Here is a 20,400-nt window from a genome sequence, read left to right as displayed (position 1 = left end):
ATAAATATAACTATCAACCTAGCATGACAGCATATAAAATAAAAGAGGTACCTGCCAGGTGACCATCTCTGCCGGGACTCGAACCCGGAACCTCTGGATTAGAAGTCCAGCGCGCTCGTCCATTGCGCCACAGAGACCTCACCACACACACAGCATCAGCACCAGAACTGAAAAAGCACATACCTTCTGCATCACCGAGCCATCTCAGCATCCTGCTCTCTGAGCGGTGGGGGGACAGGGACAGCTGGAAAATCTGGAGTGGAGATCCACCAGCAGGCTCCATCAAAGCTTTTCTCAGTACCCTGGGTCCTGGGGTCCGCAGAGGATCGGAGGAATGTGAAAGTGGTCATTTCCCCAGTCCCAGAATCTCTGATGGAGTAGGACAGAGCGTGAGTCTTTGCTCTTCGGTTCCTCTCCATCCCTAAGGGAGGCAGGGAGACCGTCTTTCTATTCTCATGCTAATTAAGCAGAGTGCACCCAGTCCAGGAGAGAAACCCGAAGCCTTCTCTACCTCCACCCCTCTCCCTCACTGTGGTTTCATCCCAGTCCAGCTATTCTCAGACAGGGGCTGGGCAAAGCTGGGAGATTTAGGAAAACCCTCGATCCCTGAGACAAAGAAGCTTGCCTCCGTAAAGAAACAGTGTGAACGGCAGCAAAGACTGGCAGGGAAACTGGGCTCCAGAAGACGGTACAGTCCTCAGCTTTGAGAGCTGTATCTATGGAGCCTGGGAAGAGGGAACGGGAGTCTGATATGATGCTCCTTCAGCATCCTCTAGAACTAAGGATGGGAGTGGAGACGGAGCAGCGGTCTGTGCGTTTGAGAGAGAGACAGAACAGACAGAGAGGGAAGGTGGGAAGAAGGGCACACGGGGGGAGGGTGAGTGTGGCAGCTCTGTAATGAAACACAGATGGTCTTCAAGCAACCCTCCACCAATACCTGCCTCCCTTCCCCCACCTTCCCCAGCTCCAAGTCTGCTTTTCTTTCCTCCAGGTCTGTCTTACTTAAAGAATGAGGATTTCTCAGCTGCTTGGGCTTGCTAGGTGACCCTAGACAATCAAACTGACCATCACTCCATAACCTTACATAAAGACTTCCATACCTACCCCAGATCAAATAAAACAGTTCCTATTTTTAAAAGCCTCCTAGAGAAAACAATGCCACAATCACTGTTTCCACTATGCCAGTCCTTCTGAAAGTCTAATCTAAGTCCTTCTAATCTCACCTTCAGCTCATTTTATCCTATTTGATTACCAGACACATCAGGGGACAACTGGCCTCTGTGTTTCCAATGACAGTACATTGATTGAAAGACTCTGATTCAGTGTTCATGACCCCACTCCCACTCAAAAGGTTACAACTAGAGTAAAGTGCTGGCTCAGAATCCCCTTCTCCCCAACCTCAGTGTGTGCTTCTAGGGCTACAGCTCTGGTCACTGCCCCCTGCCTCCAATTATAGCTCAAGATACAGGCGATGGCCAAGTGAAGAACAGCATGACAATATGAAGGGCTTCAATCAGAAGATCTTAAAGGGCCCTTCTAAGACTGTATCCTAGGGTAATAGCTCATACTTCCCTACCCGTTCCTCTAGCCCCAGTGATGGGATCAGGGAGCAAGGTGATTCAGTTAGGCTAGGATGCAAAGGGAAGAGTCTAACATCTGGGGAAAAGCAGCCACTCCAATCAAGCTTGCCTTTTGTCTAGGGCCTAAAGAGAGGAGCTCAGAAAAGTAAAACAGCTTACGCATATTACAAACCTAAAGCAAGGAGGCACAGGCTGCACCAGTCTTAATACGTTCACCCTAGACAGCTCCAAGAATCTGACACATAGAACTTGATGCTGGCCAGAGACTGTACTACTTTGAGTGGCCAGGAACAAGGTGCTAGTCAGGGAACTCATGAGGAGGCCCACGTGCTTGTAACGCAAACCTCAATGCTCAGGCCAGCCATGAGCCCCACAGGCACGAGGAAAAGGAAAGCCTAGGTTATCGGGATACTTCCCACCAGACTCAGTCAGTGTTCTCTGAGACACGACACATCCTCTGCTCTTCATAGAGATTGAGCCCCATACCCAAGAAATCTGCCAGTCCCGAGATTTGCCCAAAGCTTCACTACCTTAAGAGATCATGTGTTCCCCACAACCTGAGTGAACAGCCCCAGTTCTCCAACTTCCTCCAGACCTTCAGTCACCATTTGAAATGTTTGCACTTGGGGCTAGGGCATACATCGATGAGAGATAATAATGACATGGTCCCATCCTCAAGGATCCCATAGGTAGATTCTAATCTAGGAACTACTCTGAAAGATGGATGGGAAAAGATGGAATTGGTCTTGCTGTTTGTTGCTGTTCAGCTGCTAAATCCTGTCTGACTCTTTTGTGACACCATGGACTGTAGCCCACCAGGCTCCTTTGTCTGTGGGATTTCCCAGGAGGCAATACTGGAGTGGGTTGCCATTTCCTTCTCCAGGGGGTCTTTCCAACCCAGGGATCAAACCTGTGCATCTTGCTTGACAGGTAGATTTTTTACCACTGAGCCACCTGGGAGAATGGAATTAGTCTTATTGCCCAGCAAATAAGGTGCTGATTTTCCAGGTTCACACTAACCAAACAGCCAGCTTCAGTAGCAAGCTATGTAGTTTGCTTGCTTCAAAACTCCGAGAATGTGACTTAACTTCTCAATCTTCCATTTCCTCATTGTAAACTGGGAGCAATAAAAAACGCTATTGAGAAAGATGATCTGAGACTTCAAGATGTTGTCGCCCTCCTTCCTCTGTCCCATGAGTTATACTTCTTGACTATCTTGCCTGAGTTACCTCCTTCCTCATGAACACCCTTCCTTTATCCCTCCATTACTCCCCACCTCAACCTCTCCATTCTAGCAAAGAAACACCCCTCCCCAACAAGAGTCTCTCCAGGACCCTTTACACTTATATTCTATATCAACAAAAATATGCTGGACTTTGTCCAAGGACTTTTATCAAATAAGAGACATTTCTCTGACGTCTATTATTTCACTTTAAATCCATCAATCAGATAAAGCTTCTTGATAAGTGTGAATAATGTCTCTCAATTAGGTTTTTAATTTGAAAATAAGGAGGGAAACAATCAAAGAAAGTGGTAGTTTTTAAAGGGGAAGGAAAGATAAGGTTAAGCCATCAAAATGATTAAAGACAGTACATCTTTTTCTTCTCTAAGCTAAGTATGTCATTTGTGTTTATGTAAACCCTTAAGAAGATGAGTACATTCTCCTTCCAAAAAAAATTTTGTACTGATTGAATTCTCCAAAGATCTATGACTCAAGCATTACTCATACCTCTAATTGAATGCCACCCTCTGACCCCACAGACACACTGGTGATGCTCATACCTTATTTCATTCATAAAGTGTTGCTGGGATACACGTGATAAATGCCAGAAACTTCTCCCGCTGGCCCAGAAACAAATACAATTAAATCCCACATTCTATCTTGGCCCTGCTTACAGCTTCCATGTTCTAAATGCTAAAGGATATTAGATGGAGGAGGACAGTGTAACCGTTTGGAGAGTACAGCCTTTACACACTATACTTTCATCTAGTCCCTGCTGCTGCTGCTGCTGCTAAGTCACTTCAGTCGTGTCCGACTCTGTGTGACCCCACAGACGGCAGCCCACCAGGCTCCCCCGTCCCTGGGATTCTCCATTGTCCCAAATCTTATCCATTCATATGAACATGGGCACATTCTCGCAAAGTGGTTTCCATATACCATTTTCCAATGTCCCCAACAACTATCTTATTTTCTCACCCCTAAGAGTCAGCCCATCTCATTCCTCTTGTCAGCACCTCCCAGGGAGGTTGAGAAAGGTTTGCAAGGTCAGGACTGTGGGGCTAGGCCCTACTCTGCAGAAGTTACAGGTGCTCAGTTCGTAAGTCCCTACTCTTTACACAAGGCAATGGGGACATACCCATAAAGCAAAGGGCCTTTGGTTCTTCTCCAGACACTGCATCTTTTTTGGGCCTTGCTCCCTGTCATTTGTCTATTTCTCTCATGCATTTTTCTAACCCATGATAATAAAGTTTGTATGTTCCTAAAGCCTTCTATTTCCTTCCTTCTTCAGTCAAGACTTCCCTGGTGGCTCAGATGGTAAAGGATCTGTCTGTAATGCAGGAGACCTGGGTTCAATCCCTGGGTTGGGAAGATCATGACTGAGGAACTTCTATTTTTTTACTTTCAGTCAAGGAGCTTGACTGTAGATTGCTTTTTCCCTCCTCATCTTTTCCCTGTCCTTTTAAGTAGAAAGAAGTGAGATAATCCAGGTAATAACTGAGCTTGTAATCAAGCCAAAGGAGCACAAATAGAGAGCCAATTTTGCTTTAATCACAACATCCGACTTTCAGACACCATTCCGGGTCTAACTCAGTCCCACTTGGGATATCCAGCCCTTTCAAGCTTCCTGGAAAGTAGACCTAGAACCAATCTATTTCAAAAATGGGCTAGACTTCCAAAGGGTACTCAAGGTCACAGTGGAGATACTGAGGTCAATCTCTTGTGGGGGGTCGGGGGAGGTGGTCTGAGGAATGCTGAAGAATCTGGAGATAGAATCTCCCCTTCCTGGTTGCTTCTACCTCCCATCATTTTCAGTTGACTAGAAAATTCCAGAGAGTATATCTCCAAGGATATGAAATGCTCTGTTTGGTCAAAAAGTATGAGGAAGCTAGCTGTTGCTGCTGCTGCTGCTAAGTCGCTTCAGTCGTATCCGACTCTGTGCGACCCCACAGACGGCAGCCCACCAGGCTCCCCCGTCCCTGGGATTCTCCAGGCAAGAACACTGGAGTGGGTTGCCATTTCCTTCTCCAATGCATGACAAAGTGAAAAGTAAAAGTGAAGTCGTGTCCGACTCCTAGCGACCCCATGAACTGCAGCCACGAACTGCAGCCTACCAGGCTCCTCCGGCTATGGGATTTTCCAGGCAAGAGTACTGGAGTGGGTTGCCATTGCCTTCTCCGAGCAGTGTCTAACAAAACAAGAGGAAGTGGGCTGACACATCCCACCAGATCTTTCTGGGAATTTGCTGGAAAATGTTCTCAGCTTTACCCAGGTTTTCCTCCTAAATGTGTAATTTCTGGTATTTCCTCTCTAGTTCAACACTCTTCTCTTTAAAATCCAGGCTCTCTCGTGATTTCCCTGGCAGTCCTGGAGTTAAGACTCCACACTTCCAGTGCAGGGGGTGCGGGCTAGATCCCTCAGGAAACTAAGATCCCACATGCCTCCATTACTAACTCTAAGTCGTCCCCTTCTCATGCGTTCAGTACTAACTTCCCTGTCATGTCTTCCCACTGTTTCTTCTCCTCACCATCTCCACCAGTTTCTCCTTCTTCCTCAGGGCACATCCACCTTAGTCATTTCCTGATTTAAACGCCCTTTCCCCTCTGTGCACACCGCTCCTCACTCAGGTTCATTTCACTACTTCCCACATTCTGCAGCTGCCATTCCCTAATCCTTTCCCACCCAGTCACCATCCTCTGCAAGGCACAATTTCTTGGCCCTTTCCCTATCTGTTCTCATCTCCCCTTGGATCCATCTACTCTAAGACTGTTGCCCAAGCTCACTGTTCCTGGTCTCTCCCATATTCAGCCCATTGCTCCTCTCTGTCTTCACCCTCCATAACCACTATCCCAAAGGTTTTTTGAGTTTCCCAGCCTCTCACGCTCCTTGACTCTCACCATCTCAGTAGACTGTCACTTGGCTCCAGAGTCTTGATTTTGTCTTTCCTTCATCCCCAGGCTCTCTTTTTCCTTCCTCCAGATTTCATGTCCCAGATCTCTTTCTTTTCCACCCATCTTCCTAGCCCAGACTTTTTCTCCTTCTTAAATCTTCAGTTTATAGTTCTTGTTCTGAATCTCTCTACCCAGTCCACACAGATCAAGATTCCTGAGGGTTGTCCAGAATGACCTGCTGGTCCTTCCCTTCCTTTCCATTTTCGCCTCTAGACATCCTGGAATCTTCCTGTCTCCACGACACACCTGTGTCTCTTCTAGTTCTTAGATTGTGGCTCTGTGCACCACTGGCTTTAAAACCAGGAGGCCCCAAATAGGGCCCTGCTAATCCCCATGGCATTTAGTTACCAGAGGACAGGCTGGCAACTAGGCTTCTTAATCTTCATAGTGACAAGGGGCCCTTGATTCTTAAAAGGTCAAATGCTCTAGGCTAGAGGTCAAAGAATTAGAAGATGCATCCTTAAAATGCCAATTACTCTGTAGTCATTGGCCAAGGGATTCAAGAACATTGGTTTTGCCTAATATTAGGAGTAAACTGGGCTTTCTTTTTCTTTTGCCTACCTCAGCTCCACTTCCCATTCAGCCAGGAAGAAACCTTGAGGTGAACACAGCAAAGTAGACTCATAATGGCCAGACAAGAACGGTACTCATCTTTTACAATACATCAGTTTAATTAAACCAAAAAGTACATCCATGAAAGTTTCAACTCCAGGAACTAAATTTGTCCTTATTAAGGACCTTCTGCTTGACAAGCGATTGTTGTTGTAGTTGTTGTTGTTCAGTCACTAAGTGGAAGTGGAGTCGCTCAGTTGCGTCTGACTCTTTGCAACCCCGTGGACTGTAGCCCACCAGGCTCCTCCATCCATGGGATTCTCCAAGCAAGAATACTGGAGTGGGTTGCCATTTCCTTCTCCAGGGGATCTTCCTGACCCAGGGATCGAACCCAGGTCTCCCACATTGCAGGCAGATGCTGTAACCTCTGAGCCACCAGGGAAACCCTGTTTAGTCACTAAGTTGTGTCCAACTCTTTGTGACCCCATGAACTGTAGCATACTAGGCTTCCCTGTCCTTCACTATCTCTTGGAGTTTGCTCAAGTTCATGTTCATTGAGTCAGTGATGCCCGTGACAAGCCATAGCAACATCTATACTATACAGTCTATCCTTACATGACAGTCCATTACTACCTGCACACTGGAAACAGGGTCATGGGAAAGCATTTTACCTTGAGTAAACCAGTTGGTCTCCTCCAGTTTCAGTTTCTCCTCCTTTAAAAAGCGGCAGCTGAATTTCCAAGGTCCTTCCTCGTGCTAACTATCTATGACTCTAAGAGTCATTATTAACAATAGACATAATGATGATAAAAGGATTTTGAACTTCTTATCTCATTTTAGCATCAGAACAGCCCTACATTATGGAAAAAGTGATTATCCTTATGCTCCTTTTACAAAAGAAAAACCTTGATGAAAGACACCAAGTGACATACCCAAAGTCACTTAGCTCAGAAGTGGTGGGGCTGGGGAGCTGTGTTCCGACCTCTGCCACCACTTCGAAGGAGGCATCCACTGAGAGGCACGGGGTGCCCGTATGATTTGTCCCAGGAAGTGAGATTCTGAGAATTTTTCTCGCATTTGTGTTCAGAGGGGGACAGCCTAAGGAAGGACAGGAGGGCCTGGAAATGGCCCCAGGGTAGAGGAGGAGATAGAGGTAGAGGAAGAAGCTATGGCGTTTAGAAGACAGACAGCAGCATTGGGTAAGGCAGCTCTATGTAGGCCCTCCTTTAGTGACTCACTCCCCTTTCAGTTACCTTAAGAAAAACACAGGAAACGTTTATCTGCCGTCCAGATAAATAAAATAACTTGCTTGAGATCAGTCAGTTCGTCATTCACAAAGCTGACACTTAGTTTCAGGTTTCTGACTCCTGCTTTGGTGCCTTTTTTTAAAAAATCAATCATCAAGACATCTTTTAATGAAATACATCAACTAACAGGTAGGTGAAAGCACATTTTAACAGATTCAATCCTTAGATAAAACATAGCACTCATTCATCTCATATAAATGCAAAATTTTAAAAACACTTTTTTTTCCCAGGACTTCTCTGGTGGTCCAGTGGCTATGACTTTGTGCCACAATGCAAGAGGAGCACAGGTTCAATCCCTGGTTGAGGAATTACATCCCACATGCCAAAACTAACACCTGGCACAGCCAAATAAAAAAATTAAAAAAAAAATTTTTTTTCCTTGTAATGAGAACTCTTAGGATGTACTCTTAACTTTCATACATAACAAAGAGCAGTGTTAAATTTCAGTGCCATTTTTATTCCTTTATAGTATCACTGCGGAGAAGATGATGGCACCCCACTCCAGTGGTCTTGCCTGGAAAATCCCATGGATGGAGGAGCCTGGTAGGCTGCAGTCCATGGGGTCGCTAAGAGTCGGACATGACTGAGCGACTTCACTTTCACTTTTCACTTTCATGCATTGGAGAAGGAAATGGCAACCCACTCCAGTGTTCTTGCCTGGAGAATCCCAGGGATGGGGGAGCCTGGTGGGCTGCCATCTATGGGGTTGCACAGAGTTGGACACGACTGAAGCGACTTAGCAGCAGCAGCAGCTGCATGGTATCACTGAATAACTCTTGAATCTTCAACACAGTGGTTATGCATTGGGTATGGGGAAAGGAAGGGAGAAGAAGACCAAGATGCTAAAATCAGTTAAGTATTCAGACTAAACTGATAAATTAGAAAATCAAAAGCATTGAATAAACTCTTCCCAGGACCACTGAAGGCTCCAAATGGAAAATGAGTTTAAAATAATTGCCTCATTTTTAACCTTATGCATCAGTTGAATTTTTACCACATGCTCTTATGACACTAATAAATTTTTTAAAATAGTTTGAAATTAAATTGATAATGCTAAGTGAGTACATGCTAGCTCTTTATTTTCTATATTTCTGGAGTCTATAATTTTTGTCAACCCTCTCCATCTGTAATTACATAGATTCATAAACTCGTGACCATAGAAATTAAATTACTTATCCAAAATTACAAAAATAGACTAACCATTACGGTGCAATTGGAAAACTACAGACTTTAAAGTCGGGGTTGACCAAGGTTTGAATCTCAGTTCTCCAACTTACTATGTGATGATGGGCACCACGGGGCACCTAAATGAACCTCTCTGAGGTTTGAATTACTCTTCTGATTTCTACAATGCACACAAATAATAATGCCTTTAAGGAGTAAATGAGATAAAGGATGAGAAAATCCTCAGCAGACTACTGCCAGGCAGCCTCCATTTTTATAGAGAAGAGCTTAGGCTCAGGCTTTCTTCTCTTACCCCCTACCCATTCCTCAATTGACTTCAACCAGAATAATGCAAAAATGCCCTGCCAAATTCGACAGTCTCACTTCACCTTTCTGCAGCATTTCACACCACTGACCACACCTCTGTTCTCTCAAAAATGTTTGCTCCTCTGGTTTCTGTGACAGACATTGCTCTCTTCTAATTTGCCACCCACTTCTCAGTGCCCCCCACACCCGCACTTTCTTTTTCAGCCTCCTTCACGAGGCCCTCCTCTTCCTTCTTAGATATCAGTGTTCTACAGAGGACTGTTTATCAGACGGCCAGTCAGAATGTTTAGCAGCATTTGCATAGTATTAAATAGAAAAGAAATGATAGGCTAGGATAAGACAGGATGACACAAAAAAATACATCAGAGGGCATCACTGTCTAAAAGGACTATATACTGTTTCATAAAATGTTTTGTTTGAGTTACATGTACATGGATTTGTGAGAGTGTATGTGTTCTGGGGCATAATAAAAACTAATTTTTTTTCTGTGGGTTGTGGTCAAAAATACTGCCCTAAAGTATGCCTTTTTCTCTCCTCATATTTTCACCATGAATGATCTTAAACACCCCCACACCATATACTACCAACTATGAGCTAAAAATGCCCATACCCGTATCTGAAAGCCAGACATCTCACTTGAAAGCCAGGTTGATATATTTGGCTGCCCTGAAATAGCCATCCCTATGTGACTCGCAGGAATCTCAATTGTAAAATGTACAAATCTGAGCTTATAGTTCCCCATCAATCTTCTGCTCTTCCTGTTCCACCTATCTAGCTAATGGTAGTGCCGACTCATTTATTAATTTATTTATTCCACAGACCCATAAATACGTATCATATACCAGGAAATGTGCTAGGCATTTGAGACACAGAGATCATGAAGATACTGTATCTGCTCTGGATTATGGTGAGAAACAGAAAATAAACAGAATCATAAAACAAAACAAGCTGAATGATTGTGAGGTAGGTCCAGTGTGCTATAATATCCAAAAATATGGGCAAACTAATCCAGGCTGCGAGGCCTGAGTTTCCCAGAGCTGCAGACCTAACCTGAGTTCTAAAGTAAGAACTGTTGTTAATCAGAGCAAAAGAGGTTGGGGCGGGGAGAGTGTATGGTTGTGTGTGTGCTGGGGAAACACGGAAAGGAAGCCACACTAAAGACTTTGGAGGGGAGAGGACAAGCAAATAGATAGCTCTGTGTGCGATACTGCAAGATACGAGGGGTTGCTCAAGTCCAAAGGCTCAGGCAGGGAATGACAAAGAATATGGCTGGAAAGACCACATCTTAGAGACCGTTATATGTCATGTTCGATTTTCATCCTGCAGCAGATGCAGAGGCAGTGAAAGGTTTTAAGTAAGGGAGAAACTATGATTTGATTTGCATTTTTGATAGATCACTCTGGATGTTGCATGGTAGATAACTTCAAGAGGTCACAGCGAGGAGGCTTTGGCAGTCATCAAGGTAAGTTATGATGAGATCTGGACCCCAGAAATAGAACTGATTACACAACAGCAATTGGAAAGAAGATTGATTTGATATATCCTGGGGAGAAGGAACAGACCATCCAGTCACTTAAGCTGGAAACATGGAGCCTGTCAACGCTCTTTTCCTCACCTTTATCTTCCAAATTTAATCAGCTACTGAGTTCTACCAATTCTGCCTCTTCACTAGCTCTCAAATCCATCCCTCACTCTCCATTCTCACTGCTTTTAGTTCCTTTGTTTTCCTCTTTTTAAACCGCGGTGATTTGAAAATGTTAGTAACCCCTCACTTGTCTACCTGTAACCATCCCTTTTCCCCTTCCACCCATCTGCCATGCCACCAACAAGAGCAATTGTGATTTTTCTGGAAGGTGAAACCCCTCAGTGTTCCCCTGTGGCCTAGTTCAGTTCAGTTCAGTTCAGTCACTCAGTCGTGTCCAACTCTGCGACCCCATGGACTCAGCATGCCAGGCTTCCCTGTCCCTCACCAACTCCCGGTGCTTGCTCAAACTCATGTCCATCAAGTCGGTGATGCCATCCAGCCATCTCATCCTCTGTTGTCCCCTTCTCCTCCTGCCCTCAATCTTTCCCAGCAGCAGGATCTTTCCAATGAGTCAGTCCTTCACATCAGGTGGCCAAACTATTGGAGTTTCAGCTTCTGCATCAGTCCTTCCAACGAACAGTCAGGACTGATCTCCTTTAGGATGGACTGGTTGGATCTCCTTGCAGTCCAAGGGACTCTCAAGAATCTTCTGCAACACCACAGTTTAAAAGCATCAGTTCTTCAGTGCTCAGCTTTCTTTATAGTCCAACTCTCACATCCATACATGACCACTGGAAAAACCATAGCCTTGACTAGATGGACCTTTTTTGGCAAAGTAATAATGTCTCTGCTTTTTAATATGCTGTCTAGTTGGTCATAGTTTTCTTCCAAGGAGCAAGCGTCTTTTAATTTCATGGCTGTAGTCACCATCTGCAGTGATTTTGGAGCCCCCAAAAATAAAGTCTGTCACTGTTTCCATTGTTTCCTCATCTATTTTCCATGAAGTGATTGGGACTGGATGCCGTGATCTTAGTTTTCTGAACGTTGAGTTTTAAGCCAACTTTTTCACTCTCCTCTATCACTTTTATCAAGAGGCTCTTGAGTTCCTCTTCGCTTTCTGCCAAAAGGGTGGTGTCATCTGCATATCTGAGGTTACTGATATTTTTCCCGCCACCTACAATCTGATCCCTGCCACTTTTTTCAATTCACTTACTAATATTCTCTACCCCTAACCCCATTCCATGCCATGCCAAAGTACTTACAGTTCTCTATAATAGAAACCCAAAAAAGCTACCACCAACAACAAAAAAGCTGTTCTAGTCCCATGCTAATATGCTTTGAGATGCAATGCTTCCCCTTTCTAAAAGGCCCTTCCCTTCTCCCCACCCTCACATCTTCCTGGAGGATTGTTTCCCTCCTGGAAAATTCAGCTCAGCCATCTCATTTTCTATCACATTTCCCTGACTTCCCCCACAACCCTACGCAGACTGGATTCCTGTGCAGATGGCTATTGGAGCACCGAGGACACTGTACTGCAATCAATTTTGTTCATGTCTGTCTCCTAAATCAGATGGTGAGCAACTGAGTTCCTTCTACCTCATCAGTCTGAGCAGTGTCTGGCACATGAGAGTTGCTCAATTTATATTTGTTGGGGGGAAAAAAACTGAATAGACAAACAAATTGACTAGAACAGGTTCTCTGCCCCCCTTACCCAGAGATTGTTCCATGGTATCACAATCATTTATTTTTATAATGGAAATATTAGAAGGAAATCCTTAAAATGAGACCTAAGAACTGGAGACGTTTCCTGCTGTTCTACCTCAAAGGGTAGTTGGAGCATTCATCTTCCTCCAGAGTGCCCGTGTTTACATCCAGTCTACTGACTACTGCCCAGTAGATGGTTCCCATAAGCTTAAAGAACATAATTTAAAACAAAACTAATCTTCCTCCCTTCCAAAATACTTCACCCCACAGAAACAGTCTCCTATCTCCACTACTTGTTCCACGCTGCAGCATTTTCTAAGTCCATCAGTCAAAACCCCAAACTGAGAGTGGCCCCTGCCTTCTGACTCTCGGCCCTCCCATCACCAACACACCAAACTCAGAGTCTCCTTTCCATTTCCAATACCATCGCCCAACTCAGGACTGTCTAATTTTGTTCCTGGATTTCTAAATCAGCTTTGAATGACCTTCTTTAGAATAAGATCTGAAAATAATTCAGAATCTGAAATCTCACTCCCATCCTCCCAAATAATAATTCTCCAAGTTTAATATGTGTTTGAATAGGAGGGGCACTCATCGAGTGAGTACTATGTGCCAGGCACCATTCAAAGCACTCTAAGTAGATTAATTTATTTAAGCCTCACATCACACAACCCTAGGGGATATGTACTACTATTATCTGTATTTTCTATTCAAGGAGAATAAGATATTGAGAGGTTAAGCAACCTGCCCAAGGACACACAGCCAGTAAGTACCTATTCATCTACATCAACACACATTTTCACATGTTATATGTGAAATATAACATACACAAACATGCCTTTTTAGTTTTTTCTCTTACCTTACACAATAGGGATAACAATATGTATATTATATTTGCATTTCCTCTTAACAATACATCTTGGTTATCTTTCCTTGTTGGTACATATAAATTCACCTCCTTCTTTTTAACTATTAAATGTTATTACAACGTATGACTATAGCATAATTTATTTGACCAATTCACTGTTGATGGATATTCAGATTATTTTCCATTTTTCACTACTGTAAACAATGATGTGATTCTTGTACATAAATCATGGCACTCATGTGAATAGATCTATAGCACAGGTTGGTGGAAATAGCACTACTGGTATTTCCATTTTTAATTTTGATACATCCTGCCAACATATCTGCAAAAAAGACTGCACCAATTTACATTCTTACTAACAATAAATAAAGGTGCCTGTTTTCCCAAATGCTTGCCAACACTGGATATTATCCATCATTTTAATTTTTAAAAATCTTGGATTTCTTTGTTGCTTTATCTTGTATTTCTCAAAATTCACATGGAGCAGATCTTTTCAGATGTTTATTGGACAACCATACCTTTTCTAAAAATTCCTACTCATACCCTTTGTGTAACTTTCTATTGAATTGTCTTTTACATTATTTATTGAATATTCTGCATATTAGCAATTTAAAACTTGGCTATGTTATAATTAAATTATCACAATCTGTAACTTACTTTTAAATTTTGCCTTAATGCATCTACAAAACAATCAATTTTTACAAATCATACCGTAACCTTCTGTATAGCACAGGGAACTCTGCTCAATACTCTGTAATATCGAGAAATGGGAAAAGACCCTGAAAAATAATAGATATATGTACGCTGCTGCTGCTGCTGCTGCTAAGTCACTTCAGTCGTGTCCGACTCTGTGTGATCCCGTAGACGGCAGCCCACCAGGCTCCCCCGTCCCTGGGATTCTCCAGGCAAGAACACTGGAGTGGGTTGCCATTTCTTTCTCCAATGCATGAAAGTGAAAAGGGAAAGTGAAGTCACTCAGTCGCGTCCGACTCTTAGCGACCCCATGGACTGCAGCACGCCAGGCTCCTCCGTCCATGGGATTTTCCAGGCAAGAGTACTGGAGTGGGGTGCCGTTGCCTTCTCCAAGATACATGTATACGTATAACTGAATCACTTAGCTATACACCTGAAACTAACACAACATTGTAAGCCAACTACAGCCAATATAAAATAAAAATGTTAACGAAGAGGGAAAAAGAGAAAATAAAAATCATGTAAACTAGCCAGCCCTTCCTTTTAGAGATTGTGAGTTTGGGGGTCTCACATAGGAAGGTCTTTCCCACTCTGAGATTAAACATACTTTCTATAGTTTTTAACAATTTCTTTTAGTTTTATTTATAAAATTTACCTTGTCAGTCCATCTGAAACTTATTTTTGTATATGGAATAAGGAAGGGCTTGAGCCCCCCCGTCAAATAGATATCAAACTATTGTAATGCCATCCATTAAGTAGTTGAATCTGGGGCACTAATTAGAAGTATAGTGTACGACATAGTGTATTATTCCTCATACACTAAATTCTCAATTGGTTTGTGACTACTACACTCTCTCTTGTTCCTTGAAACTATCTACATATTTCTATGTCAATGCCTCAACATTTTCACTGATACATTTTTTTCACGTTCTTTTATTTTTTAATTTATTTTTAATTGGGGGAGAATTGCTTAACAACGTTCTGTTGGTTTCTGCCGAACAACACCACGAATGGGCCATAATCACACAGGTACCACCTCCCTCTTGTGCCCCCCTCCCCTCGCCTCACCCACCCCTCTAGGTCGGATATAGAGAACAGACTTGTGGGCACAGTGGAGCAAGCAGGATGAAAGGAGAAAGTAGCACTGACTTACATCCACTACCATGTGTAAAACAGATAGCTCCTGAGAAGTTACTGCTGCAATTTTAAAGTAACTTAGGGACAGTGGGAAAACTCACTATCACCTCTCCACATGTTTTTTAAACACTGTGGCTATTCTTGACTTTATTTTCCAATGGATTGTTAGAACTGACTGATCAAGTTCCATAAAACAAAACATTGGAAATTAGCATGGGATTGCACTGAATTTGCAGATTCAGAGGGGGAAAAGAGTTAACGTCTTTGCTGCACTGAATCTGAGGATTAAGAGCAATTCATTCACATAACATTCTGCTTCAAAAAATTTTGCCACTGACATTGGGATAAAGGTAAAACTCTTCAGTATCTGATTTTCATATCCTATCCTCTCAAATTTGGCTTAAAGTCACCTCACTGAATTTATTTCCCTTTACTCTTATCCACAAAGTTTCTCAAAGTAATCCTTCATTACCTTTGCTAGGCATGCTTTGCAATTAGAAGAGAGAGAAAGCAGATATATCTTTTGTCCACACACCTTCCCTCTGAAGCACTGGCTTTGTGGGTCTATCTGCGGTCCACCATCACCCTTCAGCAAAGCAAGCATAGGTGTATTCTCTCTTATTAAAAAGCTCCAATGTTGAGGGCAAAAGGAGGGGATTTCTATGATTAAGTAACCTATGACAACATACTGCTCCTTCAGCATTCCTAGACCAGAAAATTTGGTGTCGAACAGGACAACAGATAACAAGATCCAGAACTTGAAGAGGTCTCGTGTGCATACATGCTAAGTTGCTTCAGTCATGTCCAACTCTTTGTGACCCTACGGACTGTAGCCTGCCAGGCTCCTCTGTCCATGGTATTCTCCATGGACATGTTCACTCGTTCAGACAACAGAAAATGAAATGGTCAGATGGCATTACCGACTCAATGGACATGAGTTTGAGCAAATTCCTGGGGATGGTGAAGGACAAGGAAGCCTGGTGTGCTGCACTCCATGGGGTCAAAAAGAGTCGGACACGACTTAGCGACTGAACACATCCAGGGAGACATGTTCCCAGGTCCATGGAGAATCCCATGGATAGAGGAGCCTGGCATGCCACAGTCCATACAGTTCATACAGATCAGTCCATATAGTTCCCCTGATCCTCTTCCTGACCCATGAATCGAACCTGCATCTCTTATGTCTCCTGCATTTGCAAGTGGGTTCTTTACCACTAGCACCACCTGAGAAGCCCTTGAAGAGGTCTTACTGGCCCCCAAACTTGTAACATTCAGGATACATTTCTCGCAAAATCTGACAAGAGTAGATGAATATTAAAAAGCATCAGAAGAGGTTAGAAGAACTAAGATAGTAATACCTGAAGAGAAAAGACTGAAGATAAACTGAAAAATGCTTCAGAGGAGGTGGGAGGGAGCCAGTTCAGCCAAGAATCTGGCAAGAGCCTGCATTACAACAAAGCAGCCACAGAGAGGGAGCAGAGGACCAGGAATGGCGAGGGGTCCGGGTGACCACACGAGGGCAGCAGAGAGCAAGCTAAACAGAAATGCTCTGGGTAAGCGTGAACAGGTTATTGGAATCAAACGAGTCCGTATGGCCAAAGTTATGGTTTTTCCAGTAGTCACGTACTTATGTGAGGGTTGGACCACAAAGAAGACTGAGTGCCAAAGAATTGTGGTGCTGGAGAAGACTCTTGAGAGTTCTTTGGAGTGCAAGATCAAACCAGTCAATCCTAAAGGAAATCAACCCTGAATATTCATTGGAAGGACTGATGCTGAAGCTCCAATACTTTGGCCAGTGAAGAGCTGAATCACTGGAAAAGACCCTGATGCTGGGCAATATTGAAGGCAGGAGGAGAAGGGGATGACAGAGGATAAGATGGTCAGAGGGCATTACCGAGTCAATCAATGGACATGAGTTTAAGCAAATTCCTGGAGATGATGAAGGACATGGAAGCCTGGTGTGCTGCAGTCCATGGGGTCAAAAAGATTTCGAGAACAACTTAGCGACTGATCAACAACCTAGACCCAAAAAGCACTTTCTATTCAGACAATGGGCGCAGAGAAAGATTGTACTGCACACCAGCACACCAGTACACCAGCACACCAGTAGAACAGAGAAATATTCCACACATATCTGCTCTAAGGTGAGGGGGTACAGAGAGAGGTAACTAACATGGGTTGAGTTCTTAGCTAAGAGTTTTGCATAAATGTCTTCATTTAATCTTCACAACAAGATGGAAAATAACAAAGTGGAACACTTCACAAGTGAAAAGATTGATCTCAAATAAAGGAAGTGGCACAGTTGATATTCAAGCCCAGGAAAGTCCAACTTCAAAAGCCATGCTTTGCCCTGCACTACGCTATAAGAAGTCAAGAACGGCTCCTTGCAGCTGGACCCAGAGCCTGTTTAACTTCCTTAGAAGAGGACACACAGCCACTCCTGGCTTCCTTCGTCCACACCACACTAACCAGGGTTTCAGGTGGTGAGAGGTAGTGGGGCACTAGTCCACAAAGAAGCCTTCAGACTGGACTCTCTGCTGGCAAATCTCATCAAGTGTCACCCGGCAAGGGAATGCTACTGGACAGGTAGCAAGCTCCAGAATTTCAGGGCATAGAAAGGTCTTAGGACCAACATGGATCACAAGTGATCATGAGTCAGCCAAGGAAGACAGCTTAAAAATCAAGGAGAGCAGAACAATATACAAGAGAGCCTGGAACTGTGTCTCATGTTCAACTCATAACCATCAGCCATGGCCTCTCTTACCTCCTGGGACCTGTTCTGAACTCAACTATCTAAGAGGAAAGAATCAGGGAAGAGGTTCTGAAATGATAAAGGAATTGGCAGAAGGTTAAGAATTAAGACATTTTACCTGACATATAGGAGGTTGAGGAGCAATTTAATAACAGTGTTGCAGCCTCTAGAGAGATGTGTCCTAAAGGCTAGGAAAGAGAAAGAGGTCTTCTTTCATGAACCAGAGGGAAAAGCCTTATGATAGTAGGAGGTTTTTGGTTGTAAAATCAATGTGTCAAATGAAAGAATGTGGACACTCTTCCAGATGTGATGAAGGAGAGAGTCCTCTTCCATGAATTCGTTCAAACAACATTTAATAAGCACCGATTCTGTGGCAGCAACCTAATGTGCACCATCCTTTCGGTTTCTGCCAACACAACTTGGCAGATAAATTGACAGGGTTTCTTTCCTCATGAAGCTTGTATCTACTGGGAGAAGGAATACAGACAACAAATAAACCAAAGATAAATTATTTTTAAAAATAGCAGAAAATGCTAACTGATCAGAGAAGGAATCCACTTCAGTAGTCTTGCCTGGAAAATCCCATGGACAGAGGAACCTGGCAGGCTACAGTCCAAAGGGTTGCAAAGAGTCAGACATGACTGACAACTGAGCAGAGAAGCTAATGGATTACAAGGGAATGGGAAGGCTTCTCTGAGGAGGAGACATTCAAACTGAGACGTGCAAGCAAGAGCAGCTTTGCATAGAGCAGAGAGGGAAGTTTAAGATCAGGAGGACCAGCCAGTGCAAAGGATTAGGGTGGGCATGAGCTTGGTTGTTAGAGGTACAAAAAGGACAAGCTGGGAGTGACAATGTGGCCAAAAGGTAAGACGAGGTCAGAGACATAGGCAAGGGCCAGATTGCCAAGGGTTTTACAAACAAGGTCAGCCATCACCGAGAGGAAGAGTCGAGGAAATTATCTGTTGAAAGATTCAGAGATATGTTTTGGTTTTAAAACTTAACACAATAGACTATTTACAGATATAGTTCTCTCAGTAATTAGTGAGTTCCTTGTAAGGATCCTCAAGCTGTGGGGTGCTGTTTCTCAGGAATGTCAGGACGGAGGCGTCATCTGGGAGCACTTAGTAGCAGTGAGGTCAGGAATTTTTATTATTACCCTATGGAATGAGAAACTCCAGGATACCTGTATTATTTTTAACCAGTGCCCCCACCTCAGGGCTTCCTTGATATCAGGACTTCTCTGGTCGCTCAGTTGGTAAAGAATCCATCTGCAATGCAGGAGATCCCAGTTCGATTCCTGGGTTGGGAAGATCTGCTGGAGAAGACATAGGCTACCCACTCCAGTATTCTTGGGAGTACCAGCTCAGCTGGTAAAGAATCCGCCTGCTATGCAGGAGACCTGGGTTGGATCCCTGGGTTGGGAAGATCCCCTGGAGAAGGGAAAGGCTACCCACTTTAGTATTCTGGCCTGGAGAATTCCATGGACTGTATAGTCCATAGGGTCACAAAGAGTCGGACAAGACTGTGTGACTCTCACTTCACTTTCCACACAAGTCTTATAATCAGGAACAGGTGGATGTATCGGTTTCTCTGCATGACCAAGAACTCCATCAGTTAATGTGTAACTTGTAGGAAATTACCAAATTTCCTGAGCCTCATTCTTCACCTGTTAAAATGGGAATGTGAATACCTACAAGATACAGGGCTATACATGAAGACTGAGTGATGTAAGCACATGCAAAGTGCCAGGCACGCAGGAAGCGCTCCATGGATATCGAAGGACGGTGTGACCAGTCACCCTTCAGTATCCACAGGGACTGGTTCAAGGCCCCCACCCCCGCCCCAGGATACCAAACCTGCAGATGCTTACATGCCTCACAGCTGGCCCTCCGCATGGTCAGGTTCCGTATCCCCCTATACAGAGGGCTAACTGTATGTTTGTTGGGAAAACTCCACATGTAAGTGGACCAGGGCAGTTCAAATTTGTGTTGTTCAAGGGTCAACTGTATATGAACTCCATGCATGAATGAAAAGCTAAATATATACATCCAATTCGTTCTCTGCAATCCTGTTTTGAGCCTGCAGAGAGCTCTCTTACCACCGGCAGAGAGCCCGGATCTCAGAGAACAGAGGTGAGATCTGGTACCAAAACCCAATCTCCACCCGCTACCTCCTACTTAGCCTTTCCTCTTCCCTCCTGCTCAACTAGCCTAGCTATTCAGACTCATGACTACCCCATCCCTTCCCAGCCCTTCCTTCCCCTAAAATGGGAAACAGCACGCTCAACTTTCCTTCCTCTCCAGCCTGGCCTGGAGATGACCCCAGCTGCTTGCTGGGGAGATGGTCTGAGTAATGGTTGCCCTTAAATGGAGGCTGTTTCTGCCAGGAACTGTGTGGAGACCAACCTCATCCCAGTTTGTCTGGATTTTTTCAATTTTAGCACTGAAAAGTCCTAGAAAATGCCTCTGGCAAGCTGGGACAGCTGGTCAGGGTACCTAGCCCCTTCTGCATACAACTTAACGTTGCTTGGCACCACTGCTTGGGTCTGTATGCTCCACAGCATTGTCTACACATTGTCTATATACTGATGTCTGGGTCCAACTACAGTAGCCTGGGGTTAT

The 20,400-nt window shown here is 44.0% G+C and overlaps 1 protein-coding gene and 1 non-coding gene across 5 annotated transcripts in view; both read right to left on the bottom strand.

Annotated features, from left to right (window-relative positions):
* The window catches only part of LOC113884434 (gamma-interferon-inducible protein 16-like), a 202,530-nt gene that overhangs the window by 156,394 nt on the left and 25,736 nt on the right, over positions 1-20,400 (bottom strand). For 2 of the 4 annotated variants that reach the window (XM_027529028.1, XM_027529049.1), the window contains exon 1: positions 52-126. The exons of 1 other annotated variant lie outside the window; for it this stretch is intronic. The gene's annotated coding sequence lies outside the window, so the exon portion shown is untranslated. Of the gene's footprint in view, positions 1-51; positions 127-183; positions 275-20,400 lie in introns of those variants that run through there. One more of the 4 variants, XM_027529035.1, reaches the window with a different exon arrangement.
* Positions 64-137, bottom strand: TRNAR-UCU. Its single transcript has one exon. It is a non-coding gene; the product is annotated as a tRNA-Arg (tRNA).

This window comes from Bos indicus x Bos taurus, chromosome 3 (assembly GCF_003369695.1).
Source record: "Bos indicus x Bos taurus breed Angus x Brahman F1 hybrid chromosome 3, Bos_hybrid_MaternalHap_v2.0, whole genome shotgun sequence".
In the NCBI taxonomy this organism is placed as follows: domain Eukaryota; kingdom Metazoa; phylum Chordata; class Mammalia; order Artiodactyla; family Bovidae; genus Bos; species Bos indicus x Bos taurus.
The sequence above is the reverse complement of the archived record's forward strand: the minus strand, read 5'-3'. Positions and strand labels throughout refer to the sequence as shown.